A 16,363-nucleotide genomic window follows, 5' to 3' on the forward strand; every position below is an offset into this window, starting at 1 on the left:
CCCCAGACCATCACATTACCTCCACCATGCTTGACATATGGCGTCAGGAACTCTTCCAGCATCTTTTCAGTTGTTCTGCGTCTCACAAATGTTCTTCTGTGTGATCCAAACACATCAAACTTCGATTCGTCTGTCCATAACACTTTTTTCCAATCTTCCTCTGTCCAATGTCTGTGTGCTTTTGCCCATATTAATCTTTTCCTTTTATTAGCCAGTCTCAGATATGGCTTTTTCTTTGCCACTCTGCCCTGAAGGCCAGCATCCCGGAGTTGCCTCTTCACTGTAGACGTTGACACTGGCGTTTTGCGGGTACTATTTAATGAAGCTGCCAGTTTAGGACCTGTGAGGCGTCTATTTCTCAAACTAGAGACTCTAATGTACTTGTCTTGTTGCTCAGTTGTGCAGCGAGGCCTCCCACTTCTCTTTCTACTCTGGTTAGAGCCTGTTTGTGCTGTCCTCTGAAGGGAGTAGTACACACTGTTGTAGGAAATCTTCAGTTTCTTGACAATTTCTCGCATGGAATAGCCTTCATTTCTAAGAACAAGAATAGACTGTCGAGTTTCACATGAAAGCTCTCTTTTTCTAGCCATTTGGAGAGTTTAATCGAACCCACAAATGTAATGCTCCAGATTCTCAACTAGCTCAAAGGAAGGTCATTTTTATAGCTCCTCTAAACAGCAAAACTGTTTACAGCGGTGCTAACATAATTGCACAAGGGTTTTCAAGTGTTTTCTAATCATCCATTAGCCTTCTAACACAGTTAGCAAACACAATGTACCCTTACAACACTGGAGTGATGGTTGCTGGAAATGGGCCTCTATACACCTATGTAGATATTGCATTAAAAAACAGACGTTTGCAGCTAGAATAGTCATTTAGCACATTAACAATGTATAGAGTGTATTTCTGATTAATTTAATGTTATCTTCATTGAAAAAAAACTGTGCTTTTCTTTCAAAAATAAGGAAATTTCTAAGTGACCCTAAACTTTTGAACGGTAGTGTATGTACTGATCTTGGTACTGTCGGAGCTTGGTTCTGGAGCTGTAATTATATAGGATATATTTATAATAACAAAATTACTCTTTAAAGGGTCATGGGGCGGTGCCGCTATCCTGAAGAGTCACATAGTCCTGCCTCCAAACCCAACTTTCCATGTTTGATTGACACCCCCCCCAAAATTTCTCGGATGCGGCATTGCCTTGTACTACTTGGGAGGCTGTGTGGCACTATATACAAGGGGGGCCGTGTGGCATTATACACAAGGGGGGGCTGCGTGGCACTATATACAAGGGGGGGCTGTGTGGCACTATGCACATGGGGGAGCTGTGTGGCACTACTAAGGGGGGCTGTGTGGCACTATCTACTAGGGGGGCTGTATGGCACTATTTACAAGGGGGAGGGCTGTGGCTCTATCTACAGGGGGCTGTGTGTGGCGCAATCTACAGGGGTCTGTGTGTAGAACTATCTACTAAGGGGAGGGCTGTGTGGCACTATCTACTAAGGGGGGACTGTGTGGCACTATATAAAGGGGGCCTTTATGGCGATATCTACGGGGGACTGTATGGCACTATCTACAAGGGGGAGTTTGGGGGTGCTATCTACAAGTGGGGTGTGACACTGTCTACAGGCGGGGCTGTATAGCACTGTCTACAGGGGGGCTGTATGGCACAATCTACAGGGGGCACTATCTAAAAGGGGAGCTGCGTGTGGCACCTGGGAGGCATCAGTCAAGAGTTTGCTATAGGGCCCAGTCTTTCCTAGTTACACCCCTGCACAGGTCTAATGTTACAAACGGTTTTCTCAAGCACAGTGTCTCCAGACACTTTTTAATGAAACACAACTGCAACTTTTCAGAAGTTCGGATCACTCGGATCACTCCGATCGAACAAATTCCACAAACGGTTCCTAATAGATTCCAGAGGCTTAAACAACGAGAGTCTTTCTGGATTTTTAAGTTATTGTGCCTTCAACCTGATGGTCCGAATGAAATCGAGACCATATTTTAGCGAGTTGCAAGTTTTACCCAATATCCCAGCACATACATATTGATTTTTTGCAATTTATCCTAGTGCCCAAGGCTGATTCTAGCTTTTCTGCTTCCTGAGGCGAAAATTTATATGGTGCCCCCCAGATTTTGATTGACATCCCTCTGGCTGTTCTACATCACTAGCTGCCTCCTCCAACTCTTGCAGATGCGCCGTTGACTTGTACTGGCATGCACATGGAGCCGGGCAGAATAAGCCTCGCTCCACGGTGCCCAAGTAGTACAAGGCAATGGCGCATCCGAGAAAGTTGGAGGAGACTGGTAGTGATGTAGGACAGCCAGGGGGATGTCAATCAGGCATGGAAAGTTGGGTTTGGAGGCAGGACTATGTGACTCTTCAGGATAGCGGCACCGCACCATAACCCTTTAATGAGTAATTAGCATATAGTGAGCGCCGTGTTAAAGTTGATTTTAGAGATTTTTCTGCATCTGAAAACAACATACAGGGGAATGTTTGGAAATATTGTCAGGTCATGTATTACTGCATGGTCACGGTTCAAGGGGTTAAAACTACCTGACAGGTTCCCATTAAATATACAATGATACAGCCTATTTGTACAACCAGGAAAGGTAACCATATGACTAGATAGTCAAAGAGGGTTTACCATGTAACCAAGTAAAGACTTGGTGCACTGACCTATTATATTCAAGACGTCCTACAAATAAGGTCAATTAACACAAATTTATTAGAAAAATGCAAAATATCCTTTATTAATGAACATGCATAAGACAAAACAGATTTAAAAATGAAGCATACACTGCAACATCGGGGTGTCTTGCAGGACTGGAAAACACATGGGTATACGAAAATATATAAATGTAAACCACAGGGGAGTAGCATCAATTACATGCAATATAGATAATGGGCAAATATCTCCATGCATGAAGTTGAAAATGGTCCAGAAAAAGTGTAAGATAATTGTTCAAAATGATGTGAACATTATATAGTATAAGGAGCCTCTCAAAAGAGATAATAAACAAAGAGTAACCAAATCTATAAGACCAGACCTATGTGACACATGGTAATGACAGGGTTTTACCCATGCTGTTACTCCTGCACTGCAGAGACACCAACCCGACACGCGTTTTGGCGGGATGCCTTCGTCCGAGGGTGCTGTCTCTCCAGCGGAAGCTGTCTTTTAAAATAGCTATCGTCCAATCATGTAAGGGAAGTGAGCGTCAGACTAAATAGGGGGATAACCTCTATATGGTGTCATATGCCAGGTTCGGAAATGTCCGGCGATGTACATTCGGTATCGCGTCATCAGGAGTGGCCGGAAAGAGAGCGACAGAAGGTCACTCAAAGTCCGCCACTACGGATAGAGACGCGAGGCCGAAGGACATCCCGGACACACCCACCAATGCATAAGCGCTCGGCTTTTCCCCAATCAGTAGAAAGAATCAAAAAACCGAAACATGACTGGACAAATGCAGACAAGAGAAGCACGTAGGGAGTGGATATATTAAACAAAACAAATTATTAATCATTAATACATTGTAACCTAAGTATTTATCAAAAGAATAAGAATTGTCCTTAAAGAAGAGAACAACTTTACATACTCACCTTGATCCCGTTCCCGTGCCTTCCTGTGTCAATGCAGGCCTGCTCTCTTCTGAGCAGGGCTGCTGGGGCTGAACTATGCAAGCGACATGATGACGTCATTGCGCTGCATGCATCGTTGAAAGGTGCTGATTGGCAGAGCAGAATGACCTGCACCCACAATCAGCGGCTTCCAATAACGGTAGCAGCGCAATGATGTCATCGTGCTGCTAGCGTCGTTGAAAGGCGCTGATTGGCAGGGCAGAATGACTTGCCCCGCCAATCAGAGCCTTTCAATAACAGAAGCAACGCGCGTCGTCGAAAGGCGCTGATTTGTGGGGCAAGTCATTCTGCCCTGCCAATCAGCATCATTTTAAGGCGCTGACAGGTCATTCAGCGCTTATGCATGTAATTGTACCTGCGTTCTATAGAAGCAGGTACAATTAGTGCAGGAGGGGATTCTCATCTTGCCTCATGGACGGTGCGGCCCTGCTAGTGCCCTTTACACTAATCCTGGTCATTACGTATATAGACCCATGTGCTTCGGCCTGTGAGCTTATACACGTTATGTTTATATTGGGTTTCACATGTATTTTATCCCATCTATATTGTGTCTATTTATCATATGCTTTTTACCGCTCATGTTTTGTTCCTTCATTATCGTATATATAACATTCTCAATTGACTGTAACCTTTTAGACTCCACCCCATTAACCATATGATGTCATACTTTTATTTTCCCTCCCTTTTCCTGGTGTGTATATAAACCCCTGTATAATGCACTGCTGTTACAATTGCCCGAGGAAGACACCTGCGTTGTTGAAACATGTAGCCCTATGAAATAGAAAAAACTTTCTAAACGGATTCCAGTTTATGTTCTTCATCCAGCAGCGCCCTTATGCTACTATTAAAATGCGGCATGCACATGGTTAAACAGCAATATTCAGGGAGTTTAAAAGGTACTTATTGTTAGGAAGCCTCTGTGTCTTTAAAAACGCCATGACTACTGATCTAGGTTTTGGGCGGTTCTGTTTACCTCCTGAGCCTATCCCACTTCTCTGTCTTCTTCCTGTCAGGTGTTGGGTGGGGTATTTATACCTGGCCTCCTCCCCCTTTCTTTGCTTGTGAATTTTCTCCTTACTTAGGTGTTGTGATCAAGCTCTCACTTACCCTATGCCCAAGACTTCTGGACTTCTTGGAAACTGACCTCGGGTTGTCTCTCGTCAACCCCTTGTTTACCGATTTTGATTATCTTCTCCCGGCTGGTTCTGACCTCTGCTGTACCTGATTTCCACTTACTCTATTTTGGACTTTCTGTTTACCCTCTGGCTGTCTGGTTACCTGTTCAGGTGTAGCCTGCATTGCACCCCTTATCCAACACTGAACTCTGTTAGAACTACTTGGCTTCTGTGCAGCAAAAACCATCCCACCATGTGGTGGGCTCAGGCGAACACCCAAGAGTAGCCTTAGATTCTGTCAATCAAAGTTGTGACGGATTTGGGGTTGCGGTTTTATTTGCACGCTTACTCCTGACAGTCTCCAGCATGGGAATTGCGTAACCAGTGATTCCATAACAATTATTGTTATTAGGCCTCTTTCACACACCAGCATTTTGGTGAGCATTTTGCAACAGTATTTTGTAAGCTAAAACCAGGTGAAGAACTTACAAAGAGTAAAAGTATAATGGAAAGATGAGGACGTCTTCCCAGTTATGGACCCACTCCTGGTTTTAGCTTACAAATACTGATGCAAAGTACTGACCAAAATACTGCCATGTGAAAGTGGCCTTAAAGGGCTCTATGTGTGTTAGCAAAACATCCCCAAACCTCTACCATGAATCATTGACAAGATGGATCCATGGATTTATGTGGTTTACACCAAATTCTAAACCAACCATCTGAAATGTGCAACAGGAAACGAGATTCATTTTTCCAATGTTCAACTGTCCAGTTTTAATTGTCTGTCCCCATTGTAGATGTAATTTGTTATTCTTTTAGTTGATGGTAGGAAAACCCAGAGTGGGCTGCTGCTGTACCCCTACCCCTTAAGGGTGTGTTCACACGCAAACTCAAAAACGTCTGAAAATACAGAGCAGTTTACAAGGGAAAACAGCACCTGATTTTCAGACTTTTTTGAGCCATTAGCGATTTTCGCTGCGTTTTTGGAGCTTTTTTCAATAGAGTATGAAAAACAGCTCCAAAAACATCCCAAGAAGTGACCTGCACTTCTTTTTCGTGCCCATTTTTTTACGCGGCCATTTTTCATCGGAACAGAACGGCGTTTTTTCCATTGAAATCCATGGGCAGATGTTTGGAGGCGTTCTGCTTCTGATCTTTCGGCCGTTTACGGCCTGAAAATAGGCCATATGAACATACCCTGAGAGTTCAGTATGAAGTGCTTTTTTTTAAAATATTTAAATATTTTCTGCATATCACCAGTCTGGCCATTCTTTTCAGACCTCTCATTTAAGTTGATCTGTCACATTCTTAGGCAGCCCTGTCTGAGGGTAGCATAAACATGTGACAGACAGGCTGATTTCAGATTGCTATCACTTACAACACTCAGCCAGGCGATGCAGCCGATGAGTCCAAGTATAGTATGTATATATATATAATATATTCACCCCCTCCCGCCAGCCACTGATTGACACTTTTCTCCCTATTAATGTGCATAAGGAGAAGAGTGTCAATCAGTGCTTGGGGATAGTGGGGGAGCGTGAATATATAATATACAAGGACACAATCTGCTGCATTGCCTAACTCATACCTCCCAACCGTCTCGGATTCAGCAGGACAGTCCCGGATTCCGGTGGTATGTATCGGTATGCATCCCGGTTTCAACTGTATCTGTGTCCTCAGGACATAGATACAGTTGAATCCAATGCTGAAGCAGCTCCATGCTTCAGTATTCAACTATGGAGTCCCGGGCCAGAGCAGCGCAAGCTCTCTGGCCGGGGACTCCTGTCTTGGAAAAGCCCTTGACGTCACTGTTCATATATGGACAGTGATGTCAGGAGCTTCTCCTGGAAAGGAATCCCCGGCCAGAGCATTGCAGGTGTTCTGGCCGAGGATTCTGCTCTTGGAGAAGCCCCTGGCGTCCCTATCCTATATGGACAGTGATGTCAGGGGCTCCTTCTGGAGAGGAATCCTTGGCCAGAGCATTGCGGACGCTCTGTCCGGGGATTCCACTCCTAGAGGGTGCTCCTGACGTCACTGTCCATATATGGACAGTGACGTCAGGGGCTCCTCCTGGAGCGGAATCCCCGGCCACAGTGTGGCCAATGCTCTGGCTGGGGATTCCGCTCCTAGAGGGAACCCAAGGGTGCCGCTATCTTAAAGGGGGCTATTGCACTATCTACATGGGCACTGTGGCACTATATGGGTACCATCTACATGGGCACTGTGGCATTATCTAGGTACTGGCACTCTATATGTGGGCACTGCCACTTAATATGTGGGCATTGTGGCACTATGTGGGCATTGACACATCTATGTGGGCACTTTCTACAGTTTACACTGTGGAACTATCTACAGGGGCATTGTGGCACTATGGGGCATTATACTGTATGGGGGCATATGTGTGGGCATTATACTGTATGGGGGCATTATGCTGTATGGGTACAGCTATGAGGCATTATACTCTATGGGGCATCATACTATCTGGGTGCATTATACTGTGCGGGGCAGCTATTTGGCTTTATACTGCGTTGGGGGCAGCTTTAGTGGCATTACACTGTGAGGGGGTTCAATGGGGGCATTACAAGTGAGGAGGCATTATGGGAGCATGATACTGTGTGGGCTGAACCTGGTGTGTATGGGCAGGGTTAGAGGCGTGGCTTAAAATTGCCATGATACGCATGATCGGTTATCCCTCTTTGCGGTCCTTCAAAGTTGGGAGGTATGCCTAACTGCGCACTATAAGTAAAAGATAAAAATACATAGAAACTATAGAACATTACTCAGTGATAGCAGGATGAAATCAGCATGTCTATCACATATTTATGCTACCTTCAACTGTGAGCATTAGCCCTAAGATTTTTACAATATAAGTAATCAGCCTCAATTTGGAAAGTACTTGTACATAGTATGTACTACATTAGTACCGTTCCTTGTATATTTCGAATTCCAGTGCTATATTTAAACTATTCTATTATTTATACTTAGTACTGTTGTAATGTATTATATATATTTTTTTTTTTACTAAAGATGGCCAGACACACCAAAATCACCCACAATCTGATGTGTATGGGGGTCTCCCAACTGTCCCTGACAGCAAATGTAGGGTGAACTGAGGTTCAGGCGTGATAAATTTCAACATGAGCAATCCTTACCGTTTCCTAGCACTTTTACAAATCACCTGCCCCTTCAAACGCACAATCTGCAAAGAATAAGTGAAAAAAAGTTTTCAATATCCTTAACATTAAAATGCCTCTGGTACTAGTACCATTAGCTCTCTGCACTCTGGTGTGGTAAGCCGCAATGATGCTGCATTCATAGGGACATCACATCCTATGGTTATATTGTCCAATAGCTGGGGATCCTTACATTTCTTAATGACATCATCATGCCCCACATGGCAGGCATTGGACGATGGAGCCACTTGACATGATGTCACTGTGGAGGTAATTCCGGTGCTACTTAATCATCACACAAAATTTCAAGCTCTGTACAAGAACCATATTAACTGTAACTACTTGTATCCACTGTAAAGCTTTATGGTACAATTTGGCTATGGACAACCCTAATGCTCTGGGCCCACAGCCGGGCATTGTCCGATTGCCCTGCGTGTTTCAACAGCCCTTTGCTTCTAGATCCTTTTGTCCTTTGGCAACAGGGTATGGAAATGTCAAACGTCAGCCCTGCTCCAATAGTCATTACCCAAGGTTTGGGGGGTGGGTGATGCATACATTTTAATTATTAACAATTTAAATTTTTCATTTTTTTTATCTGTTTGGCATTAGAAAGTTAAAAGTAATATTGGATACTATCCATTTGGAAGACAGATGACCGTTTGCACAAAAAGAGATCTGGTTGCAGCAGTAATTGTTCTAGCCTGACCACAGTCATAGAGCGAATCAGGATCCCATAGGAAATATCTTATTTTGGCAGTGTATAGACACAGACGAATTGATTTCAACTCTTGGTTAGTGTAACATTACATTGTCTTGGTGCCTAAATTGTGTTTTCTAAATATGCATAAAGCCACATAAATAATTGAAGGCTTTGACTGTCTTAAAACGGAATGCTTGTTATACATTGTTATTAATAACATTCGTGTTACAGCCCACACATTAAATCTAGCCTGTCGTATGATTCCATGAACTTGGACTGTTTCATGCCAAAGAATAATAAGACCGTTCTGGCATACAAACTTCTGGAAGTCAAATGTAATTTTAAAGAAAGTGAGACTGTATTTTGAACATCTTAGGGCTTCATTTACATCTGCGTCGGGACTCCGTTCATGGGTTCCGTCGGACCATGCATTTGTTGCAAAGCCATCATTTCAAACACCATGCATCTATATTTTTAAATACAATATTTCTAAAGGTATAAGGCTTTGTTCACATCTGCGTCAGGACTCCGTTCAGGGGTTCTGTCAGACCTTTCCGTCAGAGGAACCCATGAACGGAATCCAAACTGAAACAAACGGAAACCATAGGTTGATTTCAATGGTGACGGATCTGGTGTAAATGGTTTCCATTTGTCACTATTGTGTAAGGGTTCCGTTGTTTTCACGGAATCAATACCATAGTCGACTGCGCTATTCATTCCGTCAAAACAACGGAATACTTACACAACAGTGACAAACGGAAACCATTTGCACCGGAACCGTTACCATTGAAATCAATGGTGATGCAAACGGAAACCTATGGTTTTCGTCTGTTTCAGTTTGGATTCCATTCATGGGTTCCCCTGACTGAAAGGTCCGATGGAACCCCTGAACGGAGTCCCGACACATATGTGAACGAAGCCTTATACCTTTAGAAATATTGTATTTAAAAATAAAGATGCAATACCTAGTGTTTGAAATGATGGCTTTGCAACAAATGCATGGTTCACCACTTATTTTGTCTTGTTTCTTTTCGTCTCAAACTTTGTGCTTCCTTCCTTGTACCTCTAAACTCCCTCCTTGTACAGGGTCCTGTCCTGGTGTCTAACAACTCATGCCCCCCTGCCTTTCATGTCCTTGAAAACCCCATATAACATTCATGCTTGGATCACAGGATGAAGGGGGATAAGCATCTAGCCGATACATTTGGCACCACTTGCCTCTTGGGCAACAAACGACCTGACATGTTAAAAACCAAACATGATGTCAAGGAACAAATTCAACACGCAGCTTCTTTACATCATTGTCCTTAAACCTCAGTATCACATAATTTTGAAATTATTTCGATTAGAAAGGACATCAAAGGTGGACATTTACCATTTCATGACCAAGGGTCGTTGATGCCTGTGTCCATGTCAAGTTTTACCATTTCTGATATGCACTTCTTCAAACGATAACATCTTTGCAACCGCTTTTAATAGGTTGCATAGCCTTTAATTTTGTGTAGTCCATGACTAGTAAATCTTTTGGTGATCTCTGGCCTCTCAAATGTAACAAGAAGATGACTGCAGCAAATAAAGTTAGGTCCAGAATTATTTGGACAGTGACACAAGTTTTGCCATTTTAGCTGTTTAGTAGAACATATTGAATATACAGTTATATAATAAATATGGGCTTAAAGTGCAGACTCTCAGCTTTAATTTGAGGGTATTCACATCCTAATTTGAGGAAGGGTTTAGGAATTACAGCTCTTTAATATGTAGCTGCCTCTTTTTCAAGGGACCAAAGGTAATTGGACAATTATCTCAAAAGCTATTTAATGGGCGGCATGGGCTATTCCCTCATTAATCCCTCATCAATTAAGCAGGTAAAAGTCTGGAGTTGATTCCAGGTGTGGCATTTGCATTTGGAGGCTGTTGCTGTGAACCCACAACATGAAGTCAAAGGATCTCTCAATGCAAGTGAAACCGACCATCGTTAGTCTGAAAAAAATGAAGAAATCCATCATAGAGATGGCACAAATGTTAGGAGTGGCCAAATCAGCAGTTGGTACATTCTTGAAAAAAAAGAGCGCATTGGTGATCTCGTGAACTCCAAAAGGCCTCGACGTCCACGGAAGACAACAGTGGTGGATGATCATAGAATCCTTTCGATGGTGAAGAAAAACCCCTTCACAACATCTAATATAGCAGTGTTTAAATCCGCTAGGGGGACTAATACAAAGCGTAAAAAATAGTTTTCAGCATTGTACAAAAAATATTAAGTTAAAAAACAAAAACCTTTGCCCATTTTTCCTCTAAAGTAATATAAAAAATAAACCAAACTGGCATCGCCGGGTCCGTAAAAATGTCTAAACGATTACAATATAACAATATTTAACTCTCACAGTGAATGGCATAAAACAAAATATTTCAAACACCGGAATTGTTTTTTGGTTACATATAGTTTTTTCTTTGTAAAAATAGTAAAACAGTTAAAAAATTATATCAATTTGGTATCACTGTAATCGTATTCACCAGCAGAATAAAGTTAAGTTGTCATTTGTCGTGAAAATGAAACCCCAAAACAAACGAAGGAATCACACTTTTTTTCCAATTCCACCCCACAAAGTTTCCCAGTACTTTATATGGTACTTTAAATGTTGCTGGATAGAAACTACAGCTCATCCTGAAAAAATAAGCCCTCGCACCACTTCATTGACGGAAAAATAAAAAGTTATGGCTCTTGGGCGGAGCCTGGCTCTTGGCTGGAATGGCTGCTTGATCTTTTGCTCCTGCACTCTTTCAGCTTTAACCCCTTCCCGCACATTGACGTAACTGCACGCCAAGATGAGCAGTAACTTCGCGCACCTTGACATGCAGTTACGACCGTACTTTGACAGTTAACCGCCACATGGCACTACACCGCAGCGGCGGCTAACTGTGCTGGGTGTCTGCCCTGCATTCCCTGTTGCCGATCAGCGGCCCATCGCAGTGGCCCATTTCTTACATTGTTAAATGGGAATTGCAGCTGAACCTGGTGTTGTCATTGCAGCAATGGTTTCAAGCTATGGCAATTGTCAAAAAAGTATCCAAAAGCTCAGTCCAAAATGTCAACTTTATGCAATGCAATTGAATACTGTTTTCTGTTTATGCTACTGTGTTGGATTTCCTATGAGATCTTTATTATCACCCGCACCTACAGATGTTATTTTGTTTTCTAAGTTGCGCGAAAAATTTCTTCATGTGTTATTGCCTCCTGTTAGAAGCTCCTTGTCCTTTTAAACTCAATAAAAACTTTATTGAAAAAAAAATTAAAAAGTTCTGGCTCTTGGAAGTCGGGGAGTAGGAAATGAAAAATAACAACATATGTTGTTAAATATTGTATAGCTACTAAATGAAAAAATGTTTCTTCTAAGAGAAAATGAACAATTACTGCCAAGTTGAAGGTTTTTCTAATAAAGTAAGCCTTTATTTATATATAGATACGATCTTTAATATCCGCTAACAGAAATATTACTCAGACCTACAGTATATAATTTTTCTTGACAAGAACAACGTACCCTTTAGTGACTGCACGGTCACTGTTTTTCATATCTTCAGAATTTTATCAGATTAAAATTTTCAATAGCTAGGAATTTCAATGGCAAGTAAACAGATAGAAAAGCAAATGACATTTTCATCCACATTATCTGGGGATTCTTTTTTTAAGATTTTGGAGTTATTTTAGTTCCCAATATTTATGACATAACATACTCCATAGCCCTATACATAGAACTAATTAACACGTATGAATTTTTATTGATGGAAAAATTAATAAGGGTGTTCTCAGGTTAGACATTGGTGCCATATTTCTAGCATATGCCACTAATGTCCAATCGACAGAGGTCCGACCGGTGTAAACCCCACTGATCACTTGTAGAAAGTGGCAGCAGAACTAGGAAAGCAATGTGCCGCCTCAACCACAGCTTGCCGCATTGTGTGGCATTAACGACAATGGGGCCTCCAAAGAAAGTTGAGCAGTGCTGACAAGAAGCAGGTTGAACATTGCTTTCCTAGTGCTGCTGCCACTACATTCTAGTGATCATCATGGTCACAGCAGTGGACTCCTGCCTATCAGACATTGGTAGCATATCCTAGCGATATGCCACCAATTTCTATCCTGATGCAGCCGCTTTAAATAGCAATCTGCTAATATCATGTTATTGACTAGGGTGACACGATCGCAATGCAAGTTACAGTAGAATTACAATGTTTTCCTATGGAAAAATTACAAGCAACCTTGGCAAAAAATCAGACCATGGAACCACGTGTCTCCCTAAGGCCGAGTTCCCACGGGTCGGGAGCTTCATCCCATGTGACCGCCGCTGCAGCCAATCACAGGCTGCAGCGGTCTCCTGGAATCAAACGTTGTACCAGGAGGCCGGCCTGCTAGCAGGCCGTTTAATGAGGCAGTTTTCCGCAGCGGACAATCCGGGTAAAAAGCTGCACCAGTTTGGTGCGCTTTTTCAACCGGAATTCCCTCCGGCGCATAGGGTGAATACGCTTTGTGAACACGGCCGAAGACTGGGTATGTGGAGAGATGTGTCCTTTTTCTTAAGCTCATCAGGCTTCCTGTTAAACAAATGTGATATCTCCCTCCAGGGGTGCTAATCAATCTTTTACCCCTTCACCTATGACAGCACCCCTGGAGATGTACAGTAGAAATCTAGATTTATTTTAGAGTGGTACTACAGCTTGCAGGACTTTCTTACCAAATGCTAGATCAGAAGCTGCATGTAGTTGAAAACGGTAATGTTTAATGAAGGTGTGAGGTGAACTCCATGTAACCGCCTTACATCTCAGATCTAGGAATCATTATGCCCAGGAAGTGGACACTGCCCTTGTGGAATGAGCCCCAAAGAACTGTGGAGGCTAGATTTCTGATTAACGTAATCTACGTGGATGGCCAGTTTAATCCATCTGGCTATAGTAGGCCCACTAGCTACCAAACCCGTTAGGATCCTGATATTGGATAAAAACATTTTCAGAAGATCTCCAATCCTTGGTGACCTCTAAGTATTGAGGCACCATCTTAAATCCAAGCAGTTGAACTACAGCTCCTTAGGGTTTTAGGTGAGTTACAAAAGGAAGGGAAAATAATCTTCTGATCCCTATGGAAGGGAAAACTACTTTAGGTAGGAACCCTGGTAGAGTTCCGATGATAACTCTGAGCCTAGAAGAAGCTATCCGGAACCTCCTGACCCAGGGGTGTTCAGCCAACCTGGAAAAAATCTAAAATTAAAGGGATATCTGGTTTGGTTAGGGGATCCATACCTGTAAAATTGATAAATATTATCCAAACCCTTAAAGGGAATGTGTCACAAATGAAAATATTTTTTATAGTTACTTATTTTTATTATATTGTTTCTTAGGTTTCTTTGGTGTATTTTTTTTTCTTTCACAAGATGGGAAGCATTAAAAATGAAATAATAATTTGACTTGTTTTCCTATGTTGGCCACCAGAGGGAGCACATCCCAGATTTACAGCAAGGTGAATCAGGCACCTGCCTCACAGCTGCTGTAAATGTGGGAGGGAGACTAAACTCCCCCTCCCTATTTTTGGCTACAAGCCAGGAAGAGGTGTCTTCAAATTGTCAAGCTGTGTCCAGGTCTATTTTAGGAGTGATTTTACAAATGCTAGCTGGCAGCAGCTATAGGACACACCAAAATCCTAAGAATGATGAAATTCAAGAGGGAAGACCATGGGGTGATTGACTTTTCAGTTGACAGCTTCACATGGCGTGTATTAGACACGTTTTTTGGCTTTCCATTTACATCAAAGAAAAAGCGGACCGTTAGTACCTACAATGCGCTTTTTTACGCGTTATGAAAAACATGTTGAGTAAAAAAGTGTCGGCTCAATTCTTTAGTACGTAAAATGCGCCTAATGTTCCCAGTCAATGGGAGTCCTAATTAAGCACCAAAAAACGTGCAAAAGGTGCACACAAAATACGTCAAAAACATGCGAAAAAAGAATCAAAACGCTTGATTAAGCTTCCCATTTACATCAATGGGAAAGCGATACATTAGTACATACAACGCACTTTTTTATGCAAGCGTTTTTAACAGGTTCCCGACCGCTGGCTGTATTTATACGGCCAGCGGTCAGGGTCTCTGAAGTCCGCCATATAGACTAATTACGGCGGCACTTCAGAGACTGTGCACGCGCGATCGCGTGCACACAGCTCTATGCCCTGGCTGTTGCTAACAGCCATGGGCACTGGGCAGAATGTCAGGGGCCAATCTTTTGGCCCCTGAACATGTGATCGCTGTGACAACCAATCACAGCGATCACATGCATTTGTACGTATAAAACAGTGTGCACACGATCGCGTGCACACAGCCCTGTGCCCACGCTGTTACCAACAGCTCTGGGCACTGGGCAGAGTATCAGGGACCAATCTGATGGTCCCTGAACATGTGGTCGCTGTGAAAACCTATCACAGCGACCACATTTGTTTTATTTTGACTTTTCTGGAAGCAAATCTCCTGCCTCTTTTCTTCTCCTCAAACATTGTTTCAGTTTGAGGAGAAGAAGAGACTCCAGAGAATTGCTGCCAGAAGATTACAGTGAAAAAATACAGTTACACTCATAAAACATTCTCAGTATAGATAGATTTCTATCCATCTATACAATCTATCTATCCATCTATCTTTTTTTCTATCTACCTATCTTTCTTTTATTCTATTAGAATAGGCAGGTAGGGAGTATATAATTATATATATATCCACATATATATAATATATATAGCAATAGCGGTTTATTTTTTTGTTAGCGGTAGTGTAGATATACAGTGAAGGAAATAAGTATTTGATCCCTTGCTGATTTTGTAAGTTTGCCCACTGTCAAAGACATGAACAGTCTAGAATTTTTAGGCTAGGTTAATTTTACCAGTGAGAGATAGATTATATAAAAAAAAACTGAAAATCACATTGTCAAAATTATATATATTTATTTGCATTGTGCACAGAGAAATAAGTATTTGATCCCCTACCAACCATTAAGATTTCAGCCTCCTCCAGACCAGTTACACGATCCAAATCAACTTGGTGCCTGCATTAAAGACAGCTGTCTTAAATGGTCACCTGTATAAAAGACTCCTGTCCACAGACTCAATTAATCAGTCTGACTCTAACCTCTACAACATGGGCAAGACCAAAGAGCTTTCTAAGGATGTCAGGGACAAGATCATAGACCTGCACAAGGCTGGAATGGGCTACAAAACCATAAGTAAGATGCTGGGTGAGAAGGAGACAACTGTTGGTGCAATAGTAAGAAAATGAAAGACATACAAAATGACTGTCAATCGACATCGATCTGGGGCTCCATGCAAAATCTCACCTCGTGGGGTATCCTTGATCCTGAGGAAGGTGAGAGCTCAGCCGAAAACTACACGGGGGGAACTTGTTAATGATCTCAAGGCAGCTGGGACCACAGTCACCAAGAAAACCATTGGTAACACATTACGCCGTAATGGATTAAAATCCTGCAGTGCCCGCAAGGTCCCCCTGCTCAAGAAGGCACATGTACAGGCCCATCTGAAGTTTGCAAATGAACATCTGGATGATTCTGAGAGTGATTGGGAGAAGGTGCTGTGGTCAGATGAGACTAAAATTGAGTTCTTTGGCATTAACTCAACTCGCCGTGTTTGGAGGAAGAGAAATGCTGCCTATGACCCAAAGAATACCGTCCCCACTGTCAAGCATG

This window comes from Rhinoderma darwinii, chromosome 12, assembly GCF_050947455.1.
Source record: "Rhinoderma darwinii isolate aRhiDar2 chromosome 12, aRhiDar2.hap1, whole genome shotgun sequence".
Lineage (NCBI taxonomy): Eukaryota > Metazoa > Chordata > Amphibia > Anura > Rhinodermatidae > Rhinoderma > Rhinoderma darwinii.